This window comes from Tachypleus tridentatus, chromosome 1, assembly GCF_004210375.1.
Source record: "Tachypleus tridentatus isolate NWPU-2018 chromosome 1, ASM421037v1, whole genome shotgun sequence".
Lineage (NCBI taxonomy): Eukaryota > Metazoa > Arthropoda > Merostomata > Xiphosura > Limulidae > Tachypleus > Tachypleus tridentatus.
In genome coordinates, this window is record NC_134825.1 from 182,501,455 (window position 1) to 182,512,753 (window position 11,299).

Genomic DNA, 11,299 nt, shown 5'->3' on the forward strand with positions numbered 1-11,299 from the left:
GAACGGAAATAAATTTGATAGATTAAATAAACAAAACAGATGTAAGCATTAGTTATAGCGGTTACTGTTTATTACTTATCAGCGACCAGGTGTGGTCTAATGGTTTAACGTTCTCAGGATGTATATGGGAAGGTTCATGGTACACAACCCACTGCCGGAAAAAGATTTTGTTTTTAGGAGCTGTTTTTAGGATTGTTATAAAAGTAACAATCAACCTCACTAGTCGGTATCTCAAAGGTTGGCGGGGGGTACTGTTGATTAACTATTTAGTTTATCAATTGAAACTCAGGGACGGCTTTGTTTGACACAAATAGTCAAAAATATTCGTTTACGAATAAGTAATTATTTTTAAAATTTAAATTATTATTACTTCTGTTTTCAACATATTTTTATTAGTACCAGAAAGATCGCAAAGTTCATATTAATGTTTTATGACAACAGGTGTGGTGAATAATAGAACTAAATTCGGTGTATTTGCCCATCATTTTTAGGGCGACTATCAAAGTTATTATGAATGAAATATTCCTCTAAGTTTTACATCTGGATTTTTTTTCTTTTTTTCTCCAGAATCCCTACAACAATTCCACCTGTTAATCTTCCAGACACAGAGAATTTGTCTCGGGAAACCAAAGCTATCTTCTGTGTTCACTGCGTAGAATCTAACCCTTAATTTCAGCGTTGTAAATCCGTAGAGTTATAAAAGCTTTGTACTAAAGCAAAACAGCTGTCTTAAAACACACTAGATTCATACACCATAAACCCTAATATAAATAGACACAGAAGTTAAATTTGCTTGTTATATATTTTTCGACGAACATTAAAAGACGTCACTGCCTACATTTATTGTATAGTATTGTTGAGAAATTTAATGTTTTATTGGTTAATAAATGTGTTTGTTATCTGTGTTTAACTTTGAACTAATAAACTAGAGAAGAGGCAGTTAGTCAACAGTAAACTCTGACCTCTCTTGAACTTCTCCAGTAATTTTTATTTATTTTTCGTCGATGACCCACATCAGCTGGGCAAAATACCCCACGGACCACCCGCCTACTAGTTCTATCCCAACTCTCTTGTTCTCTCGTGGCATTGTGTTAGTTGCTTGCATGTTGGTGAACCAGTATGTGAAATACATTTTGAAAACCACTGCTCTAATCAAATAGTGGGACTTTACTGTTACTCTTATCAAGCGTTCATAGTGATTTTACTGCACTGAGATACAAAGTGGCCTGGTCCACAGAACTCCTAAATTCCAGGGTTTTTTCTCAGCGTATAGATAGTCGAACATCAGCCTATACGTTTGTGTTTGTTTAAAGGACGTCCCTATGTTTGGACTGTCACTTTCCTATTAATTATAAATTTTGTGTTTTTAATCCATAAACCATAGTGTAGATACAAACCGCAGGTCACACTTGTATTTGTTTTTCGTCTTAAAGGTTCTATTGGTTGCCGACAGGTGTCCCTCTATAACAAATTATTTCTATCTTCATACTTGCTGTTAGTCTTGTGTCAAATCTGTTCTTACCGTCTACAGAAATTGCCGTGAAAGAGGCCACCTCTTGTCCCATCACCGGAGACTTCACGGGCGTGGTTCCCGACACCACGGGATTGTGTGCCAAGATAGCTTCGGACTGTAACAACCCAGACGTCATGTTCTACTCTGTCATTAACTGCTCCAACAAATCGCATGTTTATGAAGGTTAGATTCGATATCTTACTGGTCGGTAATGTCTCCAAACAAAACTCAAAATTAATAAACTATACTTTTTAAATAAATAACAAATATTGGGTTCAAAATTCTAACCCTAACTGTGATATATAAATAAAACTGATGAGAAATTACACTTCAGTAACTTAATCTAGTTAACACCATAACAGTTGGTGTTTATGTAAGTTGATACTATACATAGCATCTCAATTACTACTGTGTACCTTGTATATCATTCAGCTTAAAGAATCTAGGTATTGTTGGAAACGCCTCGTCGGCACCGAATACAGAAGATATCAATGGTTGCATTTTGTTCTGCATTCATCTTTGTTTTCACACAGAATTTTCTTTTCATAAGTAAATAAATTATATTACACGTGGTTTAAATATAAGATTTATTGTGTTTTTCTAGTTATATTTACAGCTGCCATTGATTTCCTAATTTTCATCACAGCAACTTAGATAACATGAATATTCATCAGTCACTTTAAATCTCTTACTTCAACCTTGAGATGAGTATCACCTGTCTGGAACTTTTATATTTTCTAAGAGCTGTACTATCGCCACTGAGTGTCTGTAATCACACCGACACTCTTAAGTCGTCTGTAGACCTGTCAATTATTGTAATCACATGACACTCTTAATTCATCTGTAGGCCTGTCAATTATTGTAATCACACCGACACTCTTAGTTCGTCTGTGGGCCTATCAATTATTGTAATCACAGCGACACTCTTAATTCGTTTGTAGGCCTATCAATTATTGTAATCACAGCGACACTCTTAATTCGTTTGTAGGCCTATCAATTATTGTAATCACACCGACACTCTTAGTTCGTCTGTAGGCCTATCAGTTATTGGATGCAACAGTAATTAGGACAGAAAAGGAGAAATTAAAGGTTCTCGTTTCTATTTTAATTACTATAAAAAATTGAAACGAGATATTTTGAACAGGGTTTGAAAAGAAAAAGCCTCATTACTTTAGTGACTGAAATTTTCATTTCACATTTTTGTTTTGAGAGTGGATACGGCACAAGTAATACAAGCGATATCATTTCTTACTTGTAGATATTGTTACACGTAATCTTGATGTCAGGTTTGCTTTGACGGAATTTATCCTTGAAAAACTGTTGTAAATGAGAAGAAAACATACTGATAAAATGAAGGTTATTACGCACTGTTTTATTGTTTTACATATAAAAGTTTTATTAGATGAAATAATGCACTGAAAAAGTAAAACTTTCTCAATATAAAATATACCAAACTTTGGCTCGTTGGATTCTGGAATTTAAAAAATACAATAAGCCAATGTATTGACCGATATGCTGAGATCCAATTAAACTCGTTACTGTCGGCGAGGCCTTTTTTAATGACGGTTAATATTTATTATAAAACAGTAATAGAGAGGACGTGAGCGAAATACCGATGTGCCTTACACAGAGCCGGGGTATTGTTTGGTAGATAATAACTGTGGAAACTAATCACTTGCACGCAACGAGTCGTTTTTACCCAGAAAGAAAGTTACCAACGGAAGTATCTTTAACCTACGAGTTGACGATTCGAATCTCTGCGCAAGAATTGCTAATGTAATACACGCGTGGATAACAGATGTGAAACTATAACATACGTTGGTGAATTGTCTCGGTCGTGACTCTAATCAACGTGCTCCGAACAAAACGTTTCATCTTCTAATTTTAAGGTTTATTACGGCGCATGTCTGTGTGTGTGTATGTTTTCTTACAGCAAAGTCACATCGGGCTATTTGCTGATCCCACCGAGGGGAATCGAACCCTGATTTTAGCGTTGTAAACCGTAGACTTATCGCTGTATCAGAAGGGAGCTACGACACATGCACGCATGCCATATTTCAAATTAACTTCCAGGAAGTGTGTTATTTATTATGAATATTACAATAAAGACGTCTTTGTGCGTTATGTTCTTTAAATAGTTTTGAAACGTAATTTGTTTGTTGTAATTGTTTTGTTTTACAATTTCCTGGTATCACAATAATTTAATTTTTTTGTGTTTATTAAATTATGCTACTGTTAATCGATAAGAGAGTAATACCTTGTTTAGGTTTTCATAATTTTCATTCATTTACCAGAACGCGTGTATCGATGCATTGGAAACTGGGAAGAAAGTGGCGTTCTCTTTACCTACACACAACGTGAAGACATTCGAGGACGCCAGTGTTTCGTAAGTAAAATAGAAACCACACAAAGTAGTCTTCACATTTATAGCTCGAAAATTATCAAAATACTTAGATTTGTTTTCGTATTTTCTGCTATTTGAAGTTATATAAAAATGGAATACTATTTTAACAAATTCAAAACCATTGAAAAAAAACAAATAAACTCACAAACAAGTTTGAGAGTTCACAGTTTTTAAATTACGTTTATGCGTGATTCAGTATCGTACTATGGAAGAAAAACAACAAACTAATGAAAACGTGTATTATTCTTATAATTTGTTTAAAAGAGACACGAAAAATATTAACCTTTCTACACCCTAATAGAATAAATTTCCAGAATTTTGGTTGTGTGCTCTTGGCAAAAAAAAAAAAAAAAAAGACCGAGGTTTTGTTATTTTATAATATTAATTTAACTGTGTCTGACAGAAAAAGAATTATGTGCCCCTTTCTCATGTGTCCTAGATTTGTGTTTAGAATAAATGCAGCTCAAACTGGTGTAGTAAGCGGGTGTGGTGTGCCTCCAATCTGTTAAGTAAGAGTGCATCAAAATCAACATAACGTAATGTGTAGGGACAACAAAAGACCTATTAGTCCATTTAAGTTGTCCCATTCTATAAGACAAACTAAAACTATTAAATAAAAACAATTTAAGAGTTAACCCTTATTCATATATCTATCAAGCTTTCTTTTAAACTCACTCAATCTTACTGCCTCCACAACATCAGAAGATAACCCATTCCATAGGCCAACCACCTTATTTCAAAAGTAAAACTTAGTTGAAGACGGCTTCTAGTTTGCCAAATCTGTACTTCTGTCCCCTCGTTCAATAATTTTCGGTGTTGAGTATAAGAAGTGTTGATGCATCAACATTATTAATTATTTTTGTAATCTTAACACTTCAATCAGATCACCCCCAACTCTTCTTTTTTCAAGAGAAAACAATTTTAAGGATCTTAATATAACAACCCTTCTATCACAGATAGAATATCAGTAACCATTCTATAAACCATTTCAAACAATTCGATGTCTCTCTGAATGAAAAATACCCTCAGGAAAATGTGTTAAATTTCAACCAGAATCAGAGATTTCCTTCACTTCGTTCAGTATAATCAACACCACCAGCGTCTACGGACTCACACCACGAGAAACCGGGTTTCGATACTCCTGGTGGGCAGAGCACAGACAGCCCATTGTGTAGCTTTTGCTTAATTGCAATAAAACAAAGTATAATCAACCTTTGGACACCTAATTTAGTTCGACTTCTACACCTATCACATACACATGATTGACGTTTTTAGTAAACAGTTTAGTTTTCTTCAATTTACTGTATAATAACATTTAAATAAACTTTTATGTTTTCGATCACAAATATTCAAGCTTTTCAATGCAAGGGATTTTGAACGAACTCACATGTTAAGCCTATTCTCACGTGAATTACAGGTTGGGAAAGTAGTGAGGAACGGAAACGAGGCCTACATCAAGGAAGCTGGTGAAACTTGTTCACGGGATAAAGATACCTTCACTGTGGGCATGAAGATTGTTAAACAAGGTGAATGTTGCACTAACTGTTTAATGAAGATTGTTAAACACGGTGAATGTTACACTAACTGTTTAATGAAGATTATTAAACACGGTGATTGTTACACTAACTGTTTAATGAAGATTATTAAACACGGTGAATGTTACACTAACTGTTTAATGAAGATTATTAAACACGGTGAATGTTACACTAACTGTTTAATGAAGATTATTAAACACGGCGAATGTTACACTAACTGTTTAATGAAGATTATTAAACAAGGTGAATGTCACACTAACTGTTTAATGAAGATTATTAAACACGGTGAATGTTACACTAACTTTTAATGAAGATTATTAAACACGGTGAATGTTACACTAACTGTTTAATGAAGATTATTAAACAAGGTGAATGTTACACTAACTGTTTAATGAAGATTGTTAAACACGGTGAATGTTACACTAACTGTTTAATGAAGATTATTAAACGAGGTGAATGTTACACTAACTGTTTAATGAAGATTATTAAACACGATTAATGTTACACTAACTGTTTAATGAAGATTATTAAACAAGGTGAATGTTACATTAACTGTTTAATGAAGATTATTAAACAAGGTGAATGTCACACTAACTGTTTAATGAAGATTATTAAACACGGTGAATGTTACACTAACTTTTAATGAAGATTATTAAACACGGTGAATGTTACACTAACTGTTTAATGAAGATTATTAAACAAGGTGAATGTTACACTAACTGTTTAATGAAGATTGTTAAACACGGTGAATGTTACACTAACTGTTTAATGAAGATTATTAAACACGATTAATGTTACACTAACTGTTTAATGAAGATTATTAAACAAGGTGAATGTTACATTAACTGTTTAATGAAGATTGTTAAACTGGTGAATGTCACACTAACTGTTTAATGAAGATTGTTAAACAAGGTGAATGTTACACTAACTGTTTAATGAAGATTATTAAACAAGGTGAACGTTACACTAACTGTTTAATGAAGATTATTAAACAAGGTGAACGTTACACTAACTGTTTAATGATGATTATTAAACATGTTGAATGTTCTCTATCGCTAAGTAAACAACAGTTGAGTAGTTTTTATTAACTACAGGCCCGGCATGACCAGGTGGGTTAAGGCATTCGACTCGTAATCCGAAGGTCGCGGGTTTGAATCCCGGTCGCACCAAACATGCTGGTCATTTTAGCCGTGGGATCGTTATAATGTGACGGTCAATCCCACTATTCATTGGTAAAAGAGTAGTTCAAGAGTTGGCGGTGGGTGGTGATGCCTTCCCTCTAGTCTTACACTGCTAAATTAGGGACGGCTAGCGCAGATAGCCCTCGAGTAGTTTTGCGCGAAATTCAGAAAACAAAACAAAAAAACAATAAACTAGAGTTTGAGAAATACACGAGTACAAACTGTGGATAGATAACATTATTAATTAATAGATTTAAAAATGATAAAGTAATGAGAATGGTTTTTGTTGTTAAATGAAACAAAATATATTGACGAAAGGCCAGCTGTTAACAAATATTTACAATGATTTATAGATTATTGTGAAAAGACTAAAGTAACAGTTGTCATAGCAGTGCAATTGAAGATATGTTCTTTTTTAAAAAACAACCTTCAGTTTTTGAGTATTTATAATAGTTTTATTTTAGGCTGGGGGGATTCGATCGAAAGGGTTCGGGGCAGTTGCACCCAACTAATCCACCTCTTTTTTCCAGCCGTCTGTCCATAGGGAGGAATCGAACTCAGGACTTTAGCCTTGTACGTCTTGACACTTACCCTTGCCCCACCGGAAGAAATATTTATTTATAACTGGTGTTTTTCTCTGTTTATCAGTACTCAAAGTTTAACAACAACCTTCGAATAAAAGTACAAAATAAAGTGAAACAATATCGTCCATCCTGTCCCCTGGTGGGTCAGTGGTAAGTTTACGGTCTTATAATACATTACACACAGCAGACAGCAGCGGTGTCGCTATTGTTTTCATTCTGGTATGACATCGATCCTGGATTCCTTTTCTAGTTTTACATCAACTCGGATTCGGGGCAGTGTGCGATGTCCTCTGGCACGTTGTGACTTTGCTTTAAAACAAGTGACTATATGAAAAGAATGATTAAACCAGAAATCGAATATTCTGATGATTTACAAGAACCCCCTAATGCAAAGAACAACAAGCGGGTATTTCTAACTTGGTTGTTCTTAGACCAGGACGAAGTTGTTTCTCTTAAGAAACATTTTCATTAATAAAATAATAATGTTGATTTCTGCTTCCATAAAAGTTTCTTCTCAAAATAACTATTAAGGTTTGACTGTTGACTACGAGCCCATCTTATCAAAGTTAGGGACGGCGAACGCAGACAGCCCTCGCTTTGTTTTGAGCAAAATTCAACAAATAAACAAAAGTTTAATCTGATAAGAGGTGAAAACATACTTTAAAACGACAAGCGCTATAAAGATAAATTAACAGATTGAAGTCACTGGGATTAGTTTTAGACAAAATACTTGTAAGCTAGAAGCGATTGTTTGCTATAGTCTAGAAGTAAAAATGTTTTATGATCTATCAACGATATTATTACGTGGCACAGATGTGAAGATGTACTTTATTTTATTAAAGTTTTAATACCCATAACAGCCATTTTGAGAATACATTTTTATTTCAAGTGGGTTTCGTCATCATGAAAATGTTTTAATTCTGAAAGCGGCAATATTTTATTTCTTAAAGGCGACAAAGGTTTACGGTGTAGGCGGACAGTGTTTTTAACGTCTCAAAGCGACATCGTTTCCTAATGTACCATAACTTTAACAATATTTGCATTTTTCAGTATCTTGTCCACAAGTTCCAGTAACAGTTAAACATATTAAGCTTCCATGGAGACCAGCGCTGATCCCATTTTCGCAAGGCATGTCGCCCTCTAGTGGTAATAACGATAAGCCTACTTCTCCGCCAGGGAAGTGCAATACTGGTAAGAGAGCTGTTTAAATCGAATGTTTTTACTTCTACGTAAGATAAGAAAGAACTGGCTTAGGTGGAGAATCTCTTTTCATTACTGTTACTTAAATCTAAGTACGTAAACTTTCTCTTGTTACGTTATTATACGAGACGCTAAAGATGGGTTCTTTAACGTAAACCTTAATTAAAAGAAAATAATATAATATATAAGATAATATATCGATTTTCATCCACCGCGGCTATTTGAAAACGATTTATCAGAGTATATGTTAACATATACAGTTTGAAACGTAGTATCTGTCGAAGAGTTAGATGACGTAAGTTATGTTATTGAATATGAAGAGATGAATTATTCAGTTTTTAAAAATGGTTGTCTTTTGTTGATTAGAAGAAAATAGCTGACATTTTGTAATTTTTTGTCGTAAAGAATTGGACCGAAGGTACATAAAATTAATTAAAGATTTTTAAACTAATAAACCACTCTTTTCTAAGATATAACATATTACACTTATTTATTGTCAGAACAACCAAACCAAGGCCGTTCTATTCATTCCTGTAAGAGAGTGCTGTCAAATCTTGTGCAAGTGATGTGGCTTCTTCTAATAACCAACTATGTTAGAATAGCATGATTATTTCTGTCTTGCAACAGGAATCACAAACAGGGTTATCGAAACACAATACAGTTTTTACCATTTCTTCGTCGACAGGAAACTATACGCTAGTCCTACTGACGACGATTCCTGAAATTGTGATTTGTCTTCTGAGCTTTCAAAGAATTAAAAGAACAAAAAACTTAAAATATTTCTGAAAGACAAGTGTGGATGATGAACCTCTAGCACTAAAAGTGTGGAGCAGCGAAACAAAGAGTTCGTTGTGTCGAAAACAAAAATGGCGTATTTGTACCCAACTAAAATCAAGAGACGTATATTGTTGAGCGCTAAAGAATTAATAATAAGACAGAGATGGCGAAGATAAGCATCCAAGAAAACGTTGTTTTTATTTGTTTTCGTCTAGTGGTATTGAACTGTTTATTGCATTTTGTCCTATGCGAACATTAAATTTGTCAGGAAAAAAGTTGTACACGTCTACAGAATTTTTGTAGGAGCTTGGTGGCGTCATGTATCGCAAAATTTCATAATAATAATAAAATGCAGAAATATTTGTTTAAAATAAAAGGTGACAGCACTCTTTATCACTATCAATTTAAAGAAAGTCTCTGGGTTTTAATGAAACAATTTATCATTCTAAGAAGCTGTATTGCTTCTTCATCAACAGCAAGAGTTTGGTTTGAAAATTTGACAAAAATTTAATTCTGTAGTATTTATAAACTACTGTATCTGAGAAAATTGTTATTTCACATAAGTCTGGCTCGGCATGGCCAAGCGCGTTAAGGCGTGCGACTCGTAATCTGAGAGTTGCGGGTTCGCATCCGCGTCGCCAAACATGCTCGCCCTCCCAGCCGTGGGGACGTTATAATGTTACGGTCAATCCCACTATTCGTTGGTAAAAGAGTAGCCCAAGAGTTGGAGGTGGGTGGTGATGACTAGCTATCTTCCCTCTAGTCTTACACTGCTAAATTAGGGACGGCTAGCACAGATAGCCCTCGAGTAGCTTTGTGCGAAATTCCGAAACAAACAAACAAACAATCACATAAGTCTACTAGTTACCAGTTTGTTTTCAGAAAGTTTTAACAGACCTTTGTTGATAACGTCAGTGGTTAGCTTAGTCTATCAATGTACCGAATGGCTTAGCTGCAAATTGAAGGTGGATGAAGCCAATTTGTTCTGTTTATTTTTAAAATTATATTATTGTACCTGAGGTAAAATAAAATATAAATGAAACGATTTATCTTAAAATGTTTCAAGTTTTTTCACATAATTTATTTTGTACGAGTAAAATTTATATGACACAAAAGACAATTTGATATGTGCGAGATAAAGGCGCCTCTCCCATAAGCAGTAAATTTATAGACTTACAATACTAAAATTCAAAATCCAATTCTCCTCGGTAAACAGTGAGCAGATAACTCTTTGTATAGCTTTGCGATAGAAAACAAATAAACAAAAACGATTATCTAATAAATGACGGACACAAGGAATAAGCCTTACATATGAGTTTCTACTTTACATCTTTTTAACTTAAACTATTTTATCTGGACTCGTTTATTTCTTAAAAATCACACTTTGTTTTACAATCAACATTTCTACAGTTATTGGCGTTATAAGCCCACTGAGACACCGGTGAGATGGGGTTAATAAAATAGAACACCACGAGCAGAGATAGTTTAAATAATAAATCTAGAATTAATTTGAGTATATATGACATTTTATATGCACCAAAGACTAGAATAATAAATTCTATAGTAGCTTTCGAAGTCAAATGCGTTTCCATCACGAAGTTAACGAGAATTTGTGTTATGGTATCAGCGATGCTATCCAAAACGGTGCTTATATCTAAAAATTTGATTTATAAATCCTTTATTTTTAAATAACTAATTTTATTTTAAAAAGTGTGTTCCACGAAATTCCCAAAATTATCTAGAGTCGATTTTTTCTTAAAAGTTTTCTCAAGGAGAAACAAAGTATTTGCTTCGTGGCGAATCCTAAACAGGCCAAAATTATGAACATATTTTAGGCCAAAAATATTTATTATTTTGTGGAACATTAAAGAAAATGACTTTGTTGTTAATGTTGCGGTCAAAAGTTACTTTTCTTGCAATAATTTAAAATGTATTTTATGAATTTCAAGAGCTGCAAGTGTATTGTAAATACTAAACCAAGATGTATTCTACTATTTTTATGTCAAGGTTTTGTTTACTTCTGTACAAAGTTTCTGATGAAACGATATAATCAAGTATTCCTTTTTTTTCCGTTACTTTTTTCTAGCGGTTGATATGACAGAATG

General features: G+C 33.8%; 1 long non-coding RNA gene across 1 annotated transcript; it reads left to right on the forward strand.

The window, feature by feature from the left end:
* Positions 1-5,388: 5,388 nt before the first annotated feature.
* LOC143257622 (uncharacterized) lies at positions 5,389-9,073 on the forward strand. The gene is made up of 3 exons (XR_013031969.1): positions 5,389-5,443; positions 8,268-8,408; positions 8,918-9,073. It is a non-coding gene; the product is annotated as an uncharacterized LOC143257622 (long non-coding RNA).
* Positions 9,074-11,299: the final 2,226 nt, after the last annotated feature.